This window comes from Saimiri boliviensis, chromosome 2 (genome assembly GCF_048565385.1).
Source record: "Saimiri boliviensis isolate mSaiBol1 chromosome 2, mSaiBol1.pri, whole genome shotgun sequence".
Taxonomy (NCBI): Eukaryota; Metazoa; Chordata; class Mammalia; order Primates; family Cebidae; genus Saimiri; species Saimiri boliviensis.
In genome coordinates this window covers 97696676-97718854 of record NC_133450.1, presented here as the reverse complement: position 1 = coordinate 97718854, position 22179 = coordinate 97696676, and the positions used below count along the sequence as shown (strand labels likewise).

The following is a 22179-nucleotide window of genomic DNA, read 5'->3' as shown; positions in this document are numbered from 1 at the left end:
GCGTTGTGGGATTCCACCTAGGTTAGGTGTCCCTTCTCCCCTCCTCTACGCTCTAAGTGCTCTCTTCTCTTTCCTAATCTTCCCTCTCCCTTTCTCTTTCTCTTCTCTTCTTTCCTTTCTCTTCTCTCATTCTCTCTGTCTCTGTCACATACACACATGTATTCCTATCCTTTTTTCAAACCTCTATCAAGGGTTTTAAATTGCATCCCTAGGTAAATAATTTCAGTAATTGCCCAGTGATCGTGCTAATTAAATTAGACCTCCAGAGGGAAGGCTACTTTTGAGTCTAAATGGCCTCGTAAGTTTCACTGTCTCTGATTTTACTCTGGCAAACTTCTAGAAAGCCTCTGCCTTGCTTGCCTTTAGTTTTACTATCTTCTGCTTATTAAATATTTATCTCTTGTCCTCCTCTCCAAATATTATAAGCTCCTCAGGGCAGAAACTATGGCTTTAAAGTATGTTATTCTAGTGGCTATTCAGGAAATGTTTGTTGACATTATTTGACATGTCGACTCTCCAAGGTCTGTGGCTGGTAATGAGACATTGCTGGTCACTTCCTTCTCCTCTTGGGCAGCCCCCTTTAGTGTAACTATGTGCCAGGTCTCTTTAGTATAAACATTTTGGTATAAAACGTGTTGAAGCTTTATGTTCCATTTCACCTCAGAAGAACAGCAAGAAAGCCAACAGTGTAATGCATCATTTTCTCAAGAAACCATGGGGTGCAAAACAGCAGAAATCACCAGTGCCTGGCCTTGTGCCTGGATGCTTTCTGAGCTTGGATTCCTGGTACAGAAATCACTGCATGATTCTGGCTTCCCCATACCTGAGGCTGTGAAGGCACCAGGATGGGAAAAGCCCTGTAGGATTTCAGTCTTACGTGCATCACCCATAGGCTTCTCCCCGTTCTTGCCACCCCTGACCTGGAACACACACATAGTTATAATAAGTAAACCATGCTTGTTCCCTATCTTTCAAACAGTCTTTCCCAGTCTAATGTTCTAAGACATTCAAAACTTGGAGCAAAGGCTGTTCTTTCTCTTTGTTTCATCACGGGCAAGTCTGCTAAGGAAAACAGCACATACTAGCCAGAAGAACTTGAAAACGTCCAAGAGGTATAGATTTCTTATTTCTGCTCCCCAAATCTTTCTATTTATATTCTCTGAGTGTCAAAATGGATATGACTCAGCTGTGATACACCAAAAGATTAGGCAGCATGTAATTCAACCCTCGCTTGCTCGCTCTCAGCATATGGCAAGGTTATGGCTGCCAAAATTGCACAGGCTTTTGCCTCCAAATGTGAATGAACAAAAAAACCCCGTGCGTTATGAAACAAAGGCTGCATTTCCACTAGCTTGCACTGGATATGCAGTCTTTCTGGGCCTGACCAGGCTGAAGGTGCAAACGATGCACGGGACGAGGAGGTGGTCTTTCCCATGCAGGCTGTGCGCTGCAATCTTCTCTCTGAAAGCCTGCCTCACTGCAGCCTCCGTCTGCATCTTCCAAGAGAAACCGTTCAAAAGATTTCTCTCCCCAAGTCCTTCTGAAGCAGGCTCTCCTTTAAAGAACAACCAGAACATTGTTTCCTGAGCATTTGCCAGGAATGCCAGAACAAGGCTTAGCTCCATCAACAGAGAAGTAACAAAGATGATTCCTTTTCAGAAAACATTACGGTATATTTGGGGTGAAAGTAGGGAGAATAAATTATCCTTTTCAAGTTGTGAGACGAGGTTTGTTTTTTGTTGTTGTTGTTTCTGTTTTTTTGAGATGGAGCTTTTGCTCTTGATGATTCCTTTTCAGGAAACATTGTGTGTATATTTGGGGTGAAGGTAGGGAGAGAATGAATTGTCCCCTTCAAGTTGTGAGGTTTTTTTTTTTATTTTTTTGTTTTTTTATTTTTTTTATTTTAGATGAAGCTTTTATTCTTATCGCCCAGGCTGGAGTGTGCAATGGGACAATCTCGGCTCACTGCAACCTCCAGTTCTCCTACCTCAGCCTCCCAAGTAGCTGGGATTGCAAGCGTCCACCACCACACCTGGCTAACTTTTGTATTTTTAGTAGAGATGGGGTTTCACCATGTCGGTCAGGTTGGTCTCACACTCCTGACCTCAGGGGATCCACCTTCCCTAGCCTCCCAAAGTGCTGGGATTAGAGGCATGAGCCACGGTGCCAGGCTGTGAGTCTTTATCTAGCAGAGTAAGTTTTTCCTGGTGAGTGCTGGCCCCACTGGTAAGAGGTGTAATGGTAATTCCATTGCCATCAGATGCTGAGATTAGTTCCTTAGCTTTGTCTCTTAAGGACTCCCTGGGGCTGAGAGGTGAAGATGGGCGCTGGCACGTGGTTACACCAAGAGTTGTTTGTAAGGGGTTCCCATGATGTGAAATGGGGGTTACGCTGCAGTTCAGTTTTTCCTCTCTTGTTTTCTCTGGACAATCCGTAATGAATCAATTGTTAGCAATACGTAAGGTTGGTCATTTAGTAAAATTCTAGCCCACACGTGTGGTGCTGATAAAAAATGAGAGAGAGCAAGGGAATTTGGACTCCTGATTCATTGCTGTTAAGCACGTTGAAGGCTCTGTCTGCCTTGAATGGTGATGGCAGGTGAGGTCAAGAGCCAGCTCCTTCTTAGCTCTGGCAAGGAGTCACGGAGCCCTATACCCTTAGAGTTTTATTCTTCAGGTGTCTAAATTGTTTATCTAAATTGCTTTAGCAAGGAACCCTGTGCATCTGATTAGGGGGCAGAGGCATCTGTGTGCTTGAGAGCTCCTGGTTATCCACGTTGGTGTCTAGAGAACCCACATCCCGGTCCATTCCCATCTGGCCTGACATGAAGCAGCTCCTCGGAGCCGTTACTTTAAGTGCTTCCCCGACCTCCTACCTAATGCACTGTACTTGGAAAACTTATTCAATGATAAAACAATTTAATGGTCATTGAAAGTCCTCAGGAGCTTGGACATGGCTCAACTTTGATCAACTATTTGTTTTTTTTTTTAAATTTATTTATTTGTTCAATGGACCCAGGAAGAAACAAAGGGTCTACTACCACCCAGTTGACAAGCAAAACCTCAGTGAATCTTGGCATAGATTTGCCCCCTGCCAAGAGAAGCTGGTCTATTGTCTGAAGCAGCAAGAGATGGATGGTTTCTTCTGCAGGTCCTGCCATGAAAACATCTTATTCTGTCCTGGTCTGTGGGGGCAGCGACTGGACCCCCCTCAGAGACCTCAAGCACACTAGCCTCTAGGAGAGTCACCTGTCAGCTTCCCAGGTCTGAAGAGATCACTCCTCCCTCTTTTCTGATGTCATCAAAGCTGGTCTGTGTTGAGGAATCTGGGTTTTTCCTCTTTTGTGGCCTCAAAATTAAGTTCCCATGTTTCCTAGTCCATGAGAAGAAGAGTGGGAGGAAAACCTCTGAAACAGAAATGCAATTTTTTTTTTTTTACAGAAAATCAAATCTCCATAATCACAAAGTTATACAGTGTTAAAACAAGATGATCAAGTAGCCAAACCACCGGCTTTGCAGTTGAGGAAACTGAGGTCCAAAAGGATTAGGGGACATGCTTAAAGATTTGATACCTGCTAATGCCTCATCGGAGATACCTTCTGGTATCAAATGTAAGAGGGAAAAAGGGAGAAAAGAATACCTTCCCAAGTGACACCATCTCCCCAAGTGCTCTTCGTCTTCGTGCCCTCAGCAGTTTGCACGGAGAAGGCTCTGTAAATGCTTTCAATGAGTATGAAAAATTACATACCTAGCACAAGATTGTCTCATGTTGTAATTCAGCATTTACCCGCAATTAGCTCAATAAATGGTTATGAAATTATGATGACAGCTAATGCTTTTGCAGGTACTACCTAGCATGTTACATACCAGGTATTTCGCATGTATTTCCTCAACCCTCTCAGAAGCCCCGTGTGGTAGGTAACATCACTGTCTCCATTTCACAAATAAGGAAGCAGAAGCATCGAGAGGTTTGGTACTTATCACTGTCACAGAGCTGAGTTCAGATTCAAGTTCTGGGTGACTGGCTGCAGAGCCCATTCTTAGCTTCTACACTGTCTTGCAGAAATTAGTTGTATGCTTAGCACTGTACTAGGAGTTGCGGAAGATAGTCAGTTTTCTTAAGAAGTTTGCATTTTCTGGGAAAAACGTGATCTACATTGCAGCAGAGCTTTGAGTTGGGGCAGTGGTAGAAGGAACCAGAGGAAGGACTGCAATGGTTTTCCTTGTGTCCTGGCTTCTCCTTATCTTTGGGAAAATTCACCCTGTGAATGATGAGAAAGTAGAGATAAGTTTGAAGATTCATAAGAGACTGCTGCTGCCCAGGAGAATATGAGAGAGAATAGAAGGAAAATACTATGGCCCCAGAGGAGAGTAGTCCTTCTCTCTTGTGTAACACACACACACACACACACACACACACACACACACACACACACATTGAGGTTGCCTGTTTTGAGTTCTGGATTTCATATTTTTCTAGATCAGAAAAGAAAACTCATCTTTCTAGCATGTCCAGTGAAAGATGACTTGGGGCCGAGTGTGGTGGCTTACTCCTATAATCCCAGCACTTTGGGAGGCTGAGATGGGCAGATCATGAGGTCAGGAGAGAGAGACCATCCTGGCTGACGTAGAGAAACTCCATCTCTACTAAAAATAAAAAAATAAGCTGGGTGTGGTGGTGCATGCCTGTAATCATAACTACGTGGGAGGCTGAGGCAGAAGAATTGCTTTAACCCGGGGGGCAGATATTGCAGTGAGCCGAGATCATGCCACTGCACTCCAGCCTGGGTGACAGAGTGAGACTTTGTCTCAAAAAGGAAAAGAAAAGAAAGAAAAAGATGAATTGGATGATTTGAAAGCCTGTTCTTTCAGAAGTACTTTGGTGAATGTCCATCATGTAGCCACTAGTACTCCAGAACTTGTTGGCAATGATAACAGGAAATGATCTTTGCCCTCAAGGTACTCTTGTGAGGCAGCAGTGAAGGGGTTTACAGTGTCATGAGATAAAACCTGTGATTGGGGTGAGTGTAGCTACTTTGCCAAATATTCAAATGATTAGGATGTAGTCCCTCAAGGGAAAGACTGAATCTCTTTTCCTTGGAGAAGACAGACATAGGAAGAAATGAGAGTTGACATCTTGAAGAGAAGATTCATCATGATGACATAGACTGTGAGCCTTTGGTCCTGGGAAAGCTCGGGCAGGAGAGGGATGGGCTTTGGTCACTGATGTTGTACAGGAAATTCCATACTGGCTGTGAGGAAGTATTGAATAACCTCAAAGGTTCTTGGGGACTTCAGTACTTTAATACTCTGTTGCCATAGGAGTGGGCAAACGCAGGCTGAGGTGTAGGACTCACAAGAAATCCTTTATAGCTCCTAACTACTTGTATTTCCATGGCATGGAGTAGAGAAGTGTAAATGAGCAGAGGGCCTGCAGGGGTGTGTGAGCATCAGCTCCACTGGGGCCTTGCTGGAGATGTGGCGGGTCTTGTATAATGGTGCCTGACCATCTCAGGCTTAGAATTCTACTAGGCCCAGATGTCCTTGGAAATCACATTGATTGTATTCTGGAGGGGGTTTATCAGCCTCGAAGCTCCCATTTAGCTTACCTGTGTGCTGCCTGTTCCACTCACGGGAATGAGCGTTCTTCTCTACAGTCCACTGCATGAGCCTGAACACCAGGAAGAACTCACACTTTAAGGGATGCAGCTATTAGAAGCTTTGTATTGCTTGAACATACCATAGTATTTCCATGTGGACCTCCAGGCTATGCCTTTGCTCAGACTGCACTGTCTGAAGTACCTTCTCCCAGGGCAGAAGATACAGATGTGCAGACTGTGCCTTATGCAAGGCCACCAAGCTGAAGAGTCCAGAAGAATTGGGGTCTTGCCTACAGCCTAACTCTGGGCACCTTGAGCAGAACTGTGTTCGATTTGAGGTAGAGCCTTTTCCTCATTTAAACAAAGGGATCCTATCACTGGCTGCGGTCCTGTCTCTTCACTCCCCAGCTCTCACGACCTCTCAACACCACCAACCATGCACGATTACTGCTCTTCCCTTAGTGTTCTCAGAGCACCTTACTTATAACTTTAAATCCCTATCATGGCCAAAATTATTTTATAATTGCTTTGAGGTCATATGATTCTAACTTGGTGGTTATGTACTGTCTTGAAGATACTACTCCCCTCCCTGTCTTTTCTGGCTTACTGCTATCATGGAGAAACTGTATTTTCCTAATTGCTTTTCCTTTGTAGGAAATGTGTCTTTTCTCTTTTGATAGTTTTAAGATTACCTCTTTGTCTTTGATGTTCACAGTTTCACCATGATGGATTGTGTGCAAATTTCCTTTTACTTAATTGGGATTTTTTGGAATTCCTAATGTTTGAGAAATCCTCAGTTATTATCTCTTTGAGTGTTATTTCTTGATCATTCCCTCTATCATCTCCTTCTAGATTTCTAATTATACAGATAGTGGACATTCTTGCTTTGTTCTCCACATGTCTTTAACCACTATAGCAAATGTTTTCATTGCTTTATATCTCTGGGTTGTGTTCTAGGTAATCTATTTGCATTTGTATTCCAGTCCACTAATCCATATTTGGGTATGCATGTGTCTAATTCCATACATTCAAGTTGTAAGCTCCTTATGGTGAGAGACTGCATCTATTTCATCTTGGTTTCATGTCTAGTACACAGCCAGTGATAAATAAGTGTTTGCTGAAATGAATTTGTTGGCGTGTCTGAGAAGCAATTGTTAGGCTGATCTTCCTGTGTAATCCAAGGTAGAAATACAAGCGGAAATATGTTAGTTTCCCATTGGCAAGGAAAGAGGGACCATGGTCATTTAGTGCTTCCAGTAATGACATATGGGCCTGGTTGGCTTGTACTGCTCTGTGTATAGTTCAAGGGTAGATTAGGCCAGGCAGAATCATGTTGCGGGCGTGTTCAAAAACCGTGGCCAAGCCAGGCTCTCTCTTCTTCAAATGAAACTCCTAAATATCATCCCACTTATTCAATAAAATTTGGGGCAGGAAATGAGACTTTGAATTGGTTCCCTCCGCTAGCTTGATGTGGATATGATCTTGACATTCTCTCTTAGTTAGAAATGCATGAAGGAAGGTTACCACCAAGGAAAAGGAGTTTAGTAAGCCTCAAAAAGCTTGCTCAGGCTTGTCATGGTGCCTCATCCCAGGCACCAGGTAAATGGGACAAGGGTCGGCAAACAGTGTCTGCAGTCTGCCCTTAGAAAATCTTGATGCTGTTCTTACTCATGCGGCCCATCTCTTATGTCTCATTAAAATAAAGATTCATCTCCGCTGTCATTACAGAGCAGGTATCTTCCCCTCAGTTGCCGTGCCCAGCTGCTGGTGGCCACAGTCATGCACAGGCAGGGTCACAGTGCAGAAGAGATATGCATGACTTCAGAGGGAGTTTCCGGAGTGTTTTTGGCAAGAGGGAAAGGGATAGTGGGAAGGCCAAGCTCTCCCTGAAGCAGACAGTGTCTGGCGTTTAGCCATTCTTCAGTGGGAGGCTCTTGGGGAGAAACATGAAAATCAGTCTTCAGTGTGGTGCAACAAAAGAGCATGGGGTGATTTGGAGATTCCACCCAATGAGAAAGGAATCTCGGCTCACGGTGGATTTTTCCCATCACAGCTCATGGGATTATCCGGCTACCCTGCACCTTCTCTGCCTGTCAGTTCTGCTGCAGAGCAGTTCCAAAGTCACAAAGGAGGAGCGGCCCACTGTTCCAGAGAAGGCCGTCTGAAATAGAAGGAGACCCTGAAGTCCCTGTTCAGAAATCTTGAATCTAGTATGTTGGGTGGTATCTGTAGTGATTCCAAAGAGTGTCACGAAATTATCTCATTTAAATTAATTTTAATTTATTATTAATAAAAATATCAAAAAGCATATAGTAGCAGTGTCTCATAGAGCTAAACATTGTAGAGTGACTCTGGAATCCTGGAAGTCAGAAACCTTGCCTGATTTAAATCCAATAAAACACAAACCCACAGCTGGATGGTTCCCTGGGTCCCACAGGAGCCCCCCAGCTCTCGGGTTCACATAGGGGAACAGATGGCAGCATCAGTAGGTCAGACTCTGATTTCCTCTGCCTAGAAATCCTTTATCTCAGCTGGGGATTTCAGCTATTCCTGATGACAGCGATTTCCATCTGAGCCTGTGGTGAAAAATAAACTTTTTCTGAACCATTAGAATTCATGAAGCTGTTAACAGTTAAGATGTAAAAAGCTCTTGAGATGTCTGTGTGCATGTGATTGTTGTCTGTTTACTCTGAAAACAATCATATCTGTGGCAAAAATTCAATATGCTTATAAAATGGAATCTCTCGTGACTTACTGCCACAGAGGTAAGAATAAAATGAGGTAGCAGTGAGGAAAGTGCTAGTTTGAAGATGATACTAATACTACCATCTTCTCTTAGAGCTCTTCAGGGAAAATGTATGAAAGAATATTTAAGATATTTCTTTGAGTTTCAAAAATTGAGGGTAAGAGTTACAGCATGAAAATTTAGATATCAGATAGAAATCTAGACAAAAAAACCAGACCAGAATTTTTTGGTCAGTGTGGGTTTCTTGTTCACCCTAAACATTCCAGGATAACCAAATGGGTCTCCAAACCATCAGTTCACTATTTAAGGAAGAGCAAATGCCGAGAAGCTCCTCCAAATGAAGCTCAATCAAAAGATTCTATAGCAGCTCCCCACCAGCATCCAGAAGAGATACAGGCTCAGAGTGAGATGTGGGCTAAGATGGCAGCTGGTGCTCTCTCATGAGGTCAGCTACTACACAAAATAGGAACCTAATGTTTTCAGATATTAAGATTCCAGAATTTGGGAATTTTGCATGAGATCGCATGATTTTTAACGTTGGTATACAAAAATAAAAATCCATCATGTAGGCCAAACCAACCATGACTATGGGCTGGATTTGACCTGCTGGCCACCAGCCTGCACCTCAGATAGATAGATAAGTTCCACAAATGTTTGTTGAGGCCTATCTTATGCCAGGCATAGTGCTAGATGCAATGGACACAGAGGCAAGGAGAATGCTGTGTGTACTCCTATGAACTTGGCAGCCCAGAGAAGACTGACCTGTAAGGAGTTATTTGAATGGACTATGGAGAGTGATCTTGGTGACAGCTGACCCACTTGCAGAGTGAGATTGTCATGGAAGGTCTTTTGCAGGTAGTGACAGGGGAGGAGTTGAGTCTTGAACCTCAGATGAATCTTGAGGAGTTAACCAGTTGACAAAGGGAGATGAGGCAGAGATAGGATATGCCAGGAAAAGGTCACAGCAAGAGCTGAGGATACACAGTCTGGCCTGTGTAGACACTGACATAAAGCTCACTGTGAGACACACGTGAGGCCAGGGATGGGCGGACCACTGATATGGTTTGATACTTGTTCCTCCAAATATCATGTTAAAATTTGTTCCCCAATGTTGGAGGTGAGGCCTAGTGGGAGGCATATGGGTCGTGGGGACAGATATCTCATGAAGGGCTTTGTGCCATCCTAGCAGTAATGACTGAATTCTCACTCTATGTATATATGTATCATGAAGTCTTGCTGTGTCACCCAGACTGGAGTAAGGTAGTGTGATCTCAGCTCACTGAAACCTACACCTCCTGGGTTCAACTGATTCTCCTGCCTCAGCCTCCTGAGTAGCTGAGACTACAGGCATGCACCAGCATGCCCAGCTAATTTTTTGTATATTTTTTAGTAGAGATGGGGTTTCATCATGTTGGCCAGGCTGGTCTTGAACTCCTCACCTCAAGTGATCTGCCTGCCTCAGCCTCCCAAAGTGCTGGGGTTACAGGCATGAGCCATCACACCTAGTTTCTCACTCTATTTAGCTCTTGCTAGACCTCGTTGTTTAAAAGAACTTGGCATCTCCTCCACTTTCTCTCTCTTCATGTGATGCCAGCTCCCCTTTTCCTATGACTGGAATCTTCCTGAGGTGTTTACTGGAAGCACATGCTTGTGCCATGCTTCCTGTGCAACCTGCAGAACCATGAGTTCAATAAATCTCTTTTCTTTATAAACTACCCAGCCTCAGGTATTCCTCTATAGTAATGCAAAACAGATTAAGACAACCATGGAGAACTTTGACATATCAACTTGTTTGGGCTTTATCTCAAGCAGTGGGAAGCCCATGGAATGCTTTAAGCAGGGCGGAGATGGGGTAAGACTGGTGTTTATCCTTTCTGCAGTTGAATTCAGCATACATCAAAAAGGGAAGAAAGCTGACAGTGAAGAGAATACTCAGCAAGCTAGGGCAGTAAAACTGGCAAGAGATGGTCAGGGCATGAGCTAGGATTGGAAAGAAAAATGGGAATTTAGTAACTATTTAGGAAATTAAGTTAGCAGGACAGGCAGATGGAAGATGAAGATGAAGGGGGCCGAGTCAAAGGTGACTCTAAGGTTCTGGATCCAATGATGGGTCGGTGGTGGTTAGGGAGACCATCGCCGTGTGCCTGGATTGTGACAGTTTCAAGACTGAAAGTCCCACATCCTCAGAAGCCCTTCTGTCCTGGAAAAATAAGGGTGCTTGGTCACTCTTGTGATGGTTTTCCAACTAACACGAGGCATAGGAGAAGCAGCTGTAAGTTTGGGGTGTTGGGGAGATAATAAGTTTGATTTGGAGCATATTGACTTTAAGGTGCCAGCAGGCATCTAAGTTAGGATATCAAGCAGGCACTTGGAATGAGTCTATAACTCAAGAACAGGAGTACTTTGACTTGGACAGAGTATATTTGGGAACCATCAGCATAAACAGAAATGGGTTAAATCACCCAAGGTGTAGCATAAAAAGGGAAGTGAATCTAGAATAAAAAGCTGGAGAATGAAACATTGGAAACTTCCATGTTTAAGGAGCATATCTAGAAAGAAGGTGGGAAGAGATAGCATGGGGAGAAATGACAGATCCAGGTGAGGAGAAGGAAGGCAGCAAACCACACTGCCATGTGCATACCTATGCAACAATCTTGCATGTTCTTCACATGTACCCCCAAACCTAAAATGCAATTAAAAAATAAATAAATAAATAAAAAAGCAAAATGGTGCTAAAAAAAAAAAAAAAGAAAGAAAGAAGGGCCACTGGAAGAGGCTGAGATGGAACAGTCAGAGTGTAAGACAGCAAGGCTGAAGGCGGGGTCTAAGAAGGCGTTATGAGTAGAGTGTCTCAAGGCATGCGCAGTCATTAGGGTCAAAGGCAAGGAAGATGTCCAGCACCTTGAGGAGTGAAGACAATATCTCATCGTCGGTAAACTTTGCAGAAACCCTCTCAGTGGTTTGACTGTGGGAGCCAGGTTGCTTCCAGGGAGAACAGAATGTGACTTGAGAAAATGCGGACAGTGAGTTCAGTCTAATCATCAGAAAAGCTTGAGGAAAAGGGAACAGGAGAGGGAAAGCAGTAACCAGATGACCATGTAAGGTTAAGGGGCAGTAATTTAAGATGGGTGAGAACTGAGCAAGCTTATAAACTGACAGGAAAAGCTGGTAAAAGAAAGAGAATTAAAGATCCAGTGTCCAAGAGAGGTGATTAATGCATCAGGGACCCTGGGGAGATAAAATGACATGAGATGGATTCAAAACCAGAGAGGAGGATCTTGGCTTTGGGTCAGGGGCTGGCAGGGAAGACCCAACATACTCTGGGACTATGGGAGGGAGGACAGGTTAGGGTGACATAGGGGAAGGACCAGTAACTTTGTTCTCAAACGGTGACGCACAGAGCTGTGGTAATTGTCAGGCAGAGAAGAGTGAGAAATGAGGAGGTATTGATGGAAATCATGGGCATAAAGACACCCTCAGCTGTTCCTTTTAAGAAGAATGATAGTAGTCCAAGATTCAGAGTACTTTAAGGTACAGTGTATATACCGTGTTTGAAAAACTTTAGTAAATATATATTGTAGAAGTGACTGAATACATGCTGTTTGATTGAAGGGATTATCAAATTATTCTCTTCAGAATTGAAGGATCTAAGTTATTAGCTTTATCTCACGCATGCACACATACACACAAGTGTGCACACACAGACACACTCACTTCTTATATGTAAACAGGGCACAACCTGCTCGGACTCCAAAATAGGCATTAAAATACTAAAAGTATTGTTTCTAGACACAGGCCGAAGAGAAGTTTTTGTTAGGTGGGAGACTGGTGTATAAATACAAAAAGGCAACGTCAAGCAATTTTTTTCCAATTAATGATGTATATTCAGTTAGGTTGAGTTTAGAAATCACAGAGGAGCCATTCAAAGCCCACTCGATACACATGCTTTAAGAGGAAATTACTAAACGCAATGAAGCAGGGCTCTGCTCCGCGCCAGTCGGTGGGTGAAGCCACAGCAGCATGATGCCTACCAGAGAGAGCCGATGCCCTGCCAGCAGCCAGCAGGGAGGCCTCCACACGCTGCCTCCATGAGTCATCCATTGATCCCAACCTAATGCCTCCCTTGGCACAGGGAAATGCCGTGGCATTTCATTAGCTCTGCTTATTGTGGTCAACAACTAGGAGCGGAGCCACGTACATGATGCTTTCCAGGGTATGTACTTTACCTTCTGGCGTTTTAAATGTTTTTAACATAACTTTGTTCTGGCATAAAAGCAATATATGTCCTTTGTAGACATTTCGGTCAATGCAGAAAAAATAGAACAAAGACAAATTACCACTTCAGTATCAACCACGATTAACATTTTGGTTCGTTTCTTTCTTGCCTTCCCTATGGTAGATTTCAGGATGAAGAGGACTGAGCTCTTTCTTTCTGAGAAGAGCAGATAATTCTAGGACAGGAAAAATTTCCTGGCAGATGAACCAAAATATCTGGGTTCTAATCCCAGCCCCATCACTGTTTAGCCTATGGGTTTGGCAGCTGCCAGTCTTCCTGAGGCTGCTTGCTGGTTTATGAGACGTTGGAATGTACTGCCAATCTCTAGTGCCTGTTACAGCACTCGAGTGTCACGGGCCTGTGATATTCTGCCTCCCCAGAAAGATGTGCATTTGATCACGAATTCTTCCAGAGTAGTTATAGCTCTCATGCCAAAACCCAGAGTCTTTGGAGCTGTGACTGCAGGACTGCAAAGGAAGGATTTTAGAATGATGTGATTACTCTCCATTCCTTTCGTTAGACCCTAGAGGTTTTTTTTTTTGTTTTGTTTTGTTTTGTTTTTAATGAATGCACTGAATGAGGATGCATTTCACTGCAGAGCATGTGTCAGAGAATCTAATGGCACAGGATTTATGATCATCCCATGAACTGAGTAAAGCCAGTAGTTTGGCCCATTCTAGCTAATAATTAAGTTTAAAGAATCAGGAGGTTTTAAAAACCTGTTAAATAAACCTGGCTCAGAATTTCCCAAACTGCGTTCTCAGGACTAATAGGTGGTCTGTTGAGAGAGAGAGAGAGAGAGAGAGAGACAGAGAGAGAGACAGAGAGAGACAGAGACAGAGAGAGAGAGAGGCAGTGAGCAGTTGTCAAGGAAATGTAGAAAAGATTAGGTTAAATCAAGTATAACAAGTGTTTTTACTTTACAACTTCTTAGGACATTAAATATACTCAAATGTACTGGGAATATCAAGGAAGATAGAGAGTATGCCTCCTAAGCTAACTTGATTGTGGAACAATTTTGTCAAGGTGCGCTAATTCACATCCCAAGAATTCAATGCTCCATAGAACACAGTTTGAGCAATACTGTTCTAGCTCCTTCTAGCAGTTTCCAAGGAAGTGGTTTTCTTAAGTCACCGGTATGGATCTTTCAATAACCATCCCTGACTGCTCTTATCGTGGTGGTGGTATCTTGAACTAAGTCTTTAAAGCCTATAACCTTCTTGACCTTGGATACTACATTTTATGAATTTTGTAAATTATTGTATTTGTTGGGCAGTTTTTATTTCCTCAAATATATATGTATCAGTGTTAACCTGTTCCTGACACTGTAGCAGCATTTTTAGCTCTGAGTTTTGACATTATCAATCTGTGTGATCTTGGATGAGTCTTTTAACTTCTTTTGGGAGTCAGGTGACTTAGGCTAGGGTCCAGGAGCAGGGGAACACTGGGCAGAGAACAGCTTCAAGTTCAGGGTTAACAGTCGTAGGATTTAGGAGATTTGGAGGAAAAGGTCTGGGAATGAGAGGAGACAGCATAGAATCCTCGTGTCGAGAGGAGGCTGTAAAGGGAGAATTGGAGCTCATCATTGCTGAGGGCAGGCCTTCCTCTAAGAGCCAGATAGATGAAAAGATGCAGGAAGGTGAAGTTCAAGGTCAGCAGAGGCCTAGACTTCAGGCGGAATATTAAGGATTAAAATTCAGGAGAAGGTCCTGGTCCTGTGCCTGCTCCCCCTGTTATTTTCAGGCAGTGGGTGGGCTGGGCCTGCAGGATCCAAGGAGAGGAGCAGTTCCTTGCATCTGGACCTGGATAAAGTCTTAGGAAGCACTGGGCATGAAAGGGGCTCTGAGTGGGTGTTCGTTTCTGGCTGAATCATCATCCTGTGGAAACCTTACTTTATAGATTGCATCAGCCATTCTTAGATAAGGCCTAAGTCCAGCTAACATGAAATAATCTACTACTAACGTGATATGCTTAACAACAACAAAAACTGTTATCGAAAGCATGTTTATTAAGTCTTGACATGTCCCAGGTGGTAGAAAATGAGAGTTCCATGCATAAACAGTGAAAATAAAATCACTCTTTCTCACCCTCCAGCCTGTCTTCCTGTCTTGCCTCCTTTCTGCCTTTGGCTATGATCTCACCTCCCACTTTTCTTTCTTTTCTTTTCTTTTCTTTTTCTTTTTTTTTTTTTTTGAGACAGAGTTTTGCTGTGTCTCCCGGGCTGGGAGGGCAACGGTGTAATCTCGGCTCACTGCAACCTCTGCTTCCCAGGTTCAAGTGATTCTCATGTCTCAGCCTCCTGAGTAGCTGGGATTACAGGCATGCACCAACATGCCCAGCTAATTTTTGTATTTTTAGTAGAGACAGGGTTTCCCCTTCTCGGCCAGCCTGGTCTTGAACTCCTGACCTCAAGAGATCCACCCGCGTTGGCCTCCTAAACAGTTGGAATTACAGGTGTGAGACACTGTGCTCAGCCACCTCCTACTTTACTAATTCTGGAAAGAAGTGTGTGCTGTTTACCAGGAATCTTGACGCAGCTTTATCTCACTTGTGGTGTTGTGCAGACTTTTTAATTGATTTTACCTGCTACAATAACCAAACTCTCAGATTTGGGCTCCTGAAGCCCCCTCCTTCTCTTTTTTTCTTCCTCTGATATCTGAAGACCCCTTGTGTGTAGGGTGCTGAGGCACAAGGTGAGCAGGCATATACGATCTCTGACTTCAGTTCCAGACTCCCTAACTCTCGATAACTCAGAGTCCTGAAGTCCTGCGTGGCCTGTGGCCTGGGAACACAGATGCCCTTGAACTCCAGCCCTCTTGCCTGCCTGCCTTGATTCAGTTTGCCTCATCCTTCCTTCTTTATTCCATTCCTGACTCTGCTCCACCTCTTCTACCTTAAGGTACCTGCTTCTTCTTCTGCCCTTCCTCACCTGGCTCCCTCCTCCCTCCGCCTCCTGCCTGCTCTCGCTGACTTCACCCTCTCTGCAGGCTGCCTCTGTTCCGGAGCTCCAGCCCCATCCTGCTCTCTCTGGCCTAGCTGGGCCTCTGCTCATCCCACTGTCTTGCTGCATGACGGCCTATGAGTCCTGGCAGTGGGGAACAGCCTGTTGAAGGGGATGTTCATCAGGCTTTCTGGTCCACTCCACAGAGTGGCACAATGATCAAGGGGCTAGCTTTATCAGAGGAAGTCAATTTCCAGATAGCCATGAATTGAGATACAAATTAGCTTTGCTAATCCCAAGTTATGAGAAAAATATCTGAATCAAGGGGTCAAAGTGTCTCAATCATAAAACATCTGTAAATAAACTTTATATGTATGTAATTCCAAGTTATGAGTGTATAAAATACTAAAAATATAGTAGAAATAGGAAAAAAGTCTGGACCAGGGGTCCAGAGAGCTGACCTTCTAGGCTTGGCTCTGTCTCTGACAAGCTGTGTGACCTGAGGCAATCATTTCACCTCTCTAGGCTGATGTTCTCTAGTATGTCTCCCTAAAAGGAAAAGATCTATTCAGATAATTTATCATGTTCCTCCACTTTATAATAGCAGTTGCCTGCAAGAACTGCAAAAGTGAACTAAGTAAGCTCCTTTGGAATCATCACAAATAGAAAAGTAATCGTGCCAGTATTTGAATTTTGACAATAATAGTGAAACTTATCAATAGAACTGCCATATGATTTGGCAATCTCAGCAATGTTGGATATATATATATATATATATATATATATATATATATATGTATCCTATATATATATGTAACATATAGTAATATATATTATATATATAGGAGACATATATATATGTATGTTTCCAAAAATGAAATCAGTATATCGAAGAGACATTTCCACTCCCATATTTATGCAGCACTACTCACAATAGCCGAGATACGGAATCAACGTAAGTGTCCATCGATGGAAAATGGATAAAGAAAATGTGGCATGTATACACAATGGAGTACTACTGAGCCAGAGAAAGGATGAAATTCTGTCCTTTGCAGAAACATGAATGACCCTGGAGGACATTGTATAAAATAAGCCAGGCATCAAAAGGTAAATATTGCATGTTCAGAGTGATACATGGAATCTTAAAAAGTTGTTCTCATGAAAGTCTAGAGTAGAATGGTGGTTACTAGAGGCTAGGGAGAGGAAGAGAGAGGGAAGTGAGGAAGGACTGGCCCACGGGCAAAAGGTTACAGTTAGGTAGGAGGAATATAATCTAGTGCACAGTAGGGTGACTATGATTAACAATTTTGTATTGTATATTTCCACATAGCCAGAAGAGAGAATCTAGAATGTTCTCACCACAAAGAAATAATAAATATATGAGATGATGGATATACTAAATCCCTGAATTCGATTATTACACAATGTAAATGCGCATCAAAGCATCACAGTGTACCCCATCTGCATGTACAATTACTGTGTCAGTTAAAAACAAAATTAAAAATAGAATTGAAAATGTAGAGAGGCAATAACAAAAGCTGGAAATCGTCAAGTATATGATGACTAGAATATAAAACAAAAACAGAAAGAAAACGAACCAATGACAGAAGGGCAGGTGCTGTGGTTGCCAAAGCATTTTTAATAAAAAGCAGATCTGGGAAGCTACAAGTCCCTGCGATTTCAGGTTCTTGTTTTGTAACCTTATTTTCCATTTGAAGCTAATGATGTGTCAAAGAGCCAAAGAAATGTCCCCCACTTCCTATCCTGCAAATGGTCCTCCTGAACATCTACCATTCCTAAATATTATACCTGAGCTGTGCTTTCTAAGATGCCCTAGTTATACAGGTGTTAGGTGTTGGTTCCAGGCAGGCGTCCCCAAACTTTTTACACAGGGGGCCAGTTCACTGTCCCTCAGACCGTTGGAGGGCCGTCACATACTGTGCTCCTCTCACTGACCACCAATGAAAGAGGTGCCCCTTCCTGAAGTGCGGTGGGGGGGCAGATAAATGGCCTCAGGGGGCCGCATGCGGCCCGCGGGCCGTAGTTTGGGGATGCCTGGTTCCAAGTATTAGAAACTGAGCAGGTCATGTCATAGCACTTTGCTATAATTGGGAGAGGGGTCTAATCAATAGGTCAGAGAATATTCTTTATGAAAACTTTCAGTAGAGCAAAATGATTGGCTTATAAAAAGCACATTGCATGGAGCACCTTGAGAGAGTATGTGTTAGGAGGCTGAGATGGTGTGTTTTCATCTTTGCATTCCTAGCACCTACTGCACGAATGTCTTAACATGGAATGGATGTTTACCAATGGCGAACACATGGACAAAATCATTGATGGTCAATCCTGGTAGTAGAAAACGATCTTGAGAGTTCTACCTGTGCCTGCTGTGTGATCAGCTTGGTTTCTGACACGATTGTTTGTTTATTAACCTTTTTAAGGTGCCTTGGAATGTGGACCAGATAAAGGAGGTAAAAAGCAGACTTGCATTCCATATGAATAACTTGATTCCTTTGTTTCCAGAATTCGGTGGTTCACTTTTTGGCCTATCTGGCTTTGCATGTTGTCATTTTTAATGATTTTTGAAGAGCAGACGACAGTTGTGTTGATATGATATGAGAGATCAAGACCAGTTATTAACTGTCCCTTTTTCTTGCATGTCCCCTTTTCCATCTCCTCTCACCCCTACCCCAATCTCTTATCAGTCCAGGGAGATGTTTGCTCAATGACTGATTAGATTTTCACAGTAAATTGCATTTTTGGGAGATGATCCTGATAGTATGTTCACAGCTTCCCTGGAAGGTTTTGAGATTATGTATCTTATCTTCAAGCTGTTCAGTGTCTTTAGTCTATGCTGCATTTTATCTCCAAAGGTTTTTGGTGTGTTTGAAATGGGTTAAGTCCTTTGAAGTTTGATAGACAGTCCTTTCTGGGTCTTTCTAAATTCAGTGAATCCCTCAATACTATCTCTACAGACCATTAGTGATGTAGTTCCAGAACCAATTGGCTGTTTAATTATTTGTAACTAGGAAAACTAGAAGATAAGCAAAGTGATAATGAAGAATGGAAAGGGCACCTGGACTCTGTTTAAGTCTGCATCCTGCTTATTTTGGTTGGACTGGTGTTGGGGTGAGCAAAGGCTGAATCACAGTCATTTCCAGTGTGACCATCTGTGGATTTTGCTTCACAAGCCATGATGTACTCTTGGTTTTACTGATGAGATGTCTGCAGCTGCTTACGCTGGTGATGGAAATGAAAGAGGATGCTTACAAAAACACTCAGGCTCACTGGTACTGGATGCAAAGCTGTGAATTTGTGGCTTGGGCTGCCAGAAGGAGTGAGAGAACTTCCTCAAATTAGCAGGGGTGACAGAGGTTGCCTGGACTTACAACTCCATCCCTCCTCCATCGTGTCTGTCAGAAGGGTACGGAGCACTGGAGGTGCACATGGCAGCAATGGTGCTAGCAGCTAGTTAAATAGTTTCCCCCTTACATTGATCCTTAGCTCTATTTACCTACAACTGACATCCACTGATTTTACTTCTGTTCTCTATAGCAACAAAGAGCAAAAATCACTTTCTCTGATAAGGCCTCGTGTTCTTCCATCATTTTCTATTTTTTCTAATTTCTCTCATCTCTCAAAGATGATTGTGGGTGTCTCTGATATTCCTGTAGGCCCTGGAATCCAATTCACATACACCTGGATGCTTGAGGCCACTCGAAATGACTAGGCCCTCTCTCACTAACTTCTTGCCTGTCTGGCACTGAAATTTCCTCTTTACCCAGTTTGTTCAAAACCCTCTCTTGGTTAAACACCAGACTTTCTGCTGAATAGCACAGAGGTAAAACAGCCAGTGGGCATTTCCACTTTCTCTCTTCCCTTTCCCAAGCAATATTCTTTGCTTTTCTCCTTGTTTCCATTATACCTTTAAAAAGCCGACGCTTACAGCTGACTTAAAATTACTGACTCTCATTTTTTCTTTTTTAACAAGCCTCAGCTATGGCTAATCTTTTAGCCTTCCTGACAAGTCCTTGCTAAACCAAATAAAATGGTACTCCTAATTTAATTACTCTTTCCATTAATACAGTCTGGCATCCTAATTTTGTCACTTGATATCATATCATGAAATCTTTCCAAGGCAGTAGTATTTATTCACATGTAATGTGTTTATTCATTCAACAAACATTTATTGAACAGTTGCTGTATGCCAGAAATTATAATGAGTGTTGGGAGTATGTTGGAGAAAACAATTAGAAACAGGGCCTTGTATTAGAAATACATTAAATAATTACACAGATGTTTATTTAGTCAAGGCAACACACATGAACCATGAGAAGGAACTCTTGTGGAAACTTGACCTAGTATGGTATGTAAGAAAGAGGAGCTTCCCTGAGCAGCATGAAACATAATTTGCTCTCCATTCTTCCCATTCAGGGACTTTGCATTGTTTCTAGTCTTTGGTTATTTTCAATAAACCTACAATTAACTCTTCTGTGCATGCGCACTTTTATTTCTATAAAATAGATTCCTAAAAGTTTAATCACTGAGTCCCTCTGTGCATAAGTAATATTTCCTTAAGGTCGTTTCCTGAAAGTATAATTACAGGGTCAAGGATGTGACCATTTTATGACGGTGGATATATATTGTTTAAAAGCCTTCCTTTTAAAAAACCAACAGAATTTTAAAGCTGGTGAAGGGTCTTAGACGACCACATCTCAAACCACCTTCATAGAAACATCAGGTTGATTTCAAGAAATCAATCAAATTATTAACAAGAGCAAGTGATATGTTGCCTATACCCGTTCTCAGCTGGATCTACTCAAAGTGTAGTCCTCTGATACAAATCCTGGAGGTGTTGATTAGTGGTCTGTGAAAAGTACAAAGATTGAGAACTAAACATCTTAAAACTATGGTAATAGGATAAAGTGATTTTATGTTAAGAAATCGGGATATGTATATTGTATGTTGCTTTTTCATTTTTCTTTTAGTAATTTATTTTTGTAAACAATAGAAGTATTGGCTTATGATGGAGTGAGAGGAAAAAACAAGTTCTTTCCCACATATAGTTTGTGTAAAAGGTGGTGGAAACCCCTTGGTTAAACTCCCTTTTATAGATCCAAAGACCCGCAATGCTATAAGATGACTTTTCTCCCTTTCACAGGGGAAACCAGTGGGCTCAGCAGATTTTTGACTACAGACGTGTGTGCTTGAGTTAAGCCACACGAGAGCTGTGTATACCTTTCCCAGAAAGGTAAAGCATACCTGTTGCAACAAATGAAACGTGGGATTTAAAGAATTTCTGTGAGAAATTTCTCAGTCCAGGAATTACAGTTGCCTGTAGTTTTATTTTTGCTCTTAGACTACAGCAAGGTACTTGACCATTGAAAGTGCCTATGATGAAACAGCAGAATGCTGCTTGGATGCTACCACTGCCAGTTAATTCTTCCAGAGGACGTAATAAAACGTGCCAAAAGATTTCTGCCTCTGAAACCTTCCACCAATTGTGTCCATACAGTTTAGCTATAAGTTAAAGGCTACTTCCTTTGTGTTCATATTTCCAATAGCAGAGATCAGAACTGTTCAGACATTTGATATGATGAAGAAATCTCACCAGTCAAGTGCTGAAACCAATATGAATAATATCTGAATGTTGGTTAGCACTATACTGAATAGAAAATAAAAAGGAATTACTGGTCTTTTGATGCCCTTAAAAAATAAGAAACTTAGCTCAGAGAAAGGTCTTATGCATAGTATTGGTGAGGGCCCCAGCTAGTGAGAATGATGTTTTCCTAAAAACTCTGCCTACCACGAATTTGCTGGTCAATGTAAGAATCAGGCAATTTTGCTCATTTTGAATAGAGATGGAAGGTAGAGATGGTTTGGAGAGAGTAGATTCTGAGGTCAGACTGCCTGGGTTTAAATCCTAGACTCTGCGTGTTACCAGCCAACTGGTGGGTGTTACTTCTCTCTCAGTATCTCAGTTTTCTTACCTCCCATATTGGAGATAACAGTAAACAGAAAAATCTGTGTAAGGTGTTTAGCACACAACAGGCACTCAGTAAATGTTACCTGTTCTTATTCTTGTAATAAAACTCATCAGAGGAAATTCTTTAGGAAGGGAGAAAGGTAGGGAGGGAAACAGGAAGACAGGAAGAAAGGAAAGGCGGGAAGAAGGGAAGGAAGGAAAGAAGGAAGGAAGGAAAGAGAAGAAACATCTTTTAAAAAGCAGTGGGACTAATTCTTCCTGTGAGATGTTAGAGAAGAGCATGGGATTGGATCCAGCGGACTCGGGCTCTGGTCCTGGCTGTGCCGTTTACTAAGTGTGTGATCCAGTCATGCGACATTGCTGAGCCTAAGATCCTCTTCTCTTTTATGGGATGATGTCAATAATACCTGCCTCGGGGGGTTGTGAATACAAATGAGCCGATGTATGGGGAGATGCTGTGTAAGTGGTAAGAAATCGCATGGGTGTGGTCCACCTGCTCCCAAGTCTTCCTTTGGTGAGGCTGTGCTTCTTGCTTGTGCCTGCTTGAACTGGCTCCTGGTGTAGGCAGGCCCTTCCTGAGTTTTGGCCTTTAGGGCTGGGGCTTTCCCCTTCTTCTGGGCTTTTGTGCAGC

General features: G+C 42.7%; 1 long non-coding RNA gene across 1 annotated transcript in view; it reads right to left on the bottom strand.

Annotated features, from left to right (window-relative positions):
- Window positions 1–12840: 12840 nt before the first annotated feature.
- LOC104651769 (uncharacterized) overlaps window positions 12841–22179 on the bottom strand; it is a 151227-nt gene continuing 141888 nt past the window's right edge. The window contains exon 3 of the long non-coding RNA XR_745202.1: window positions 12841–13144. This is a non-coding gene — a long non-coding RNA (uncharacterized LOC104651769). The remainder of the gene's footprint in view (window positions 13145–22179) is intronic.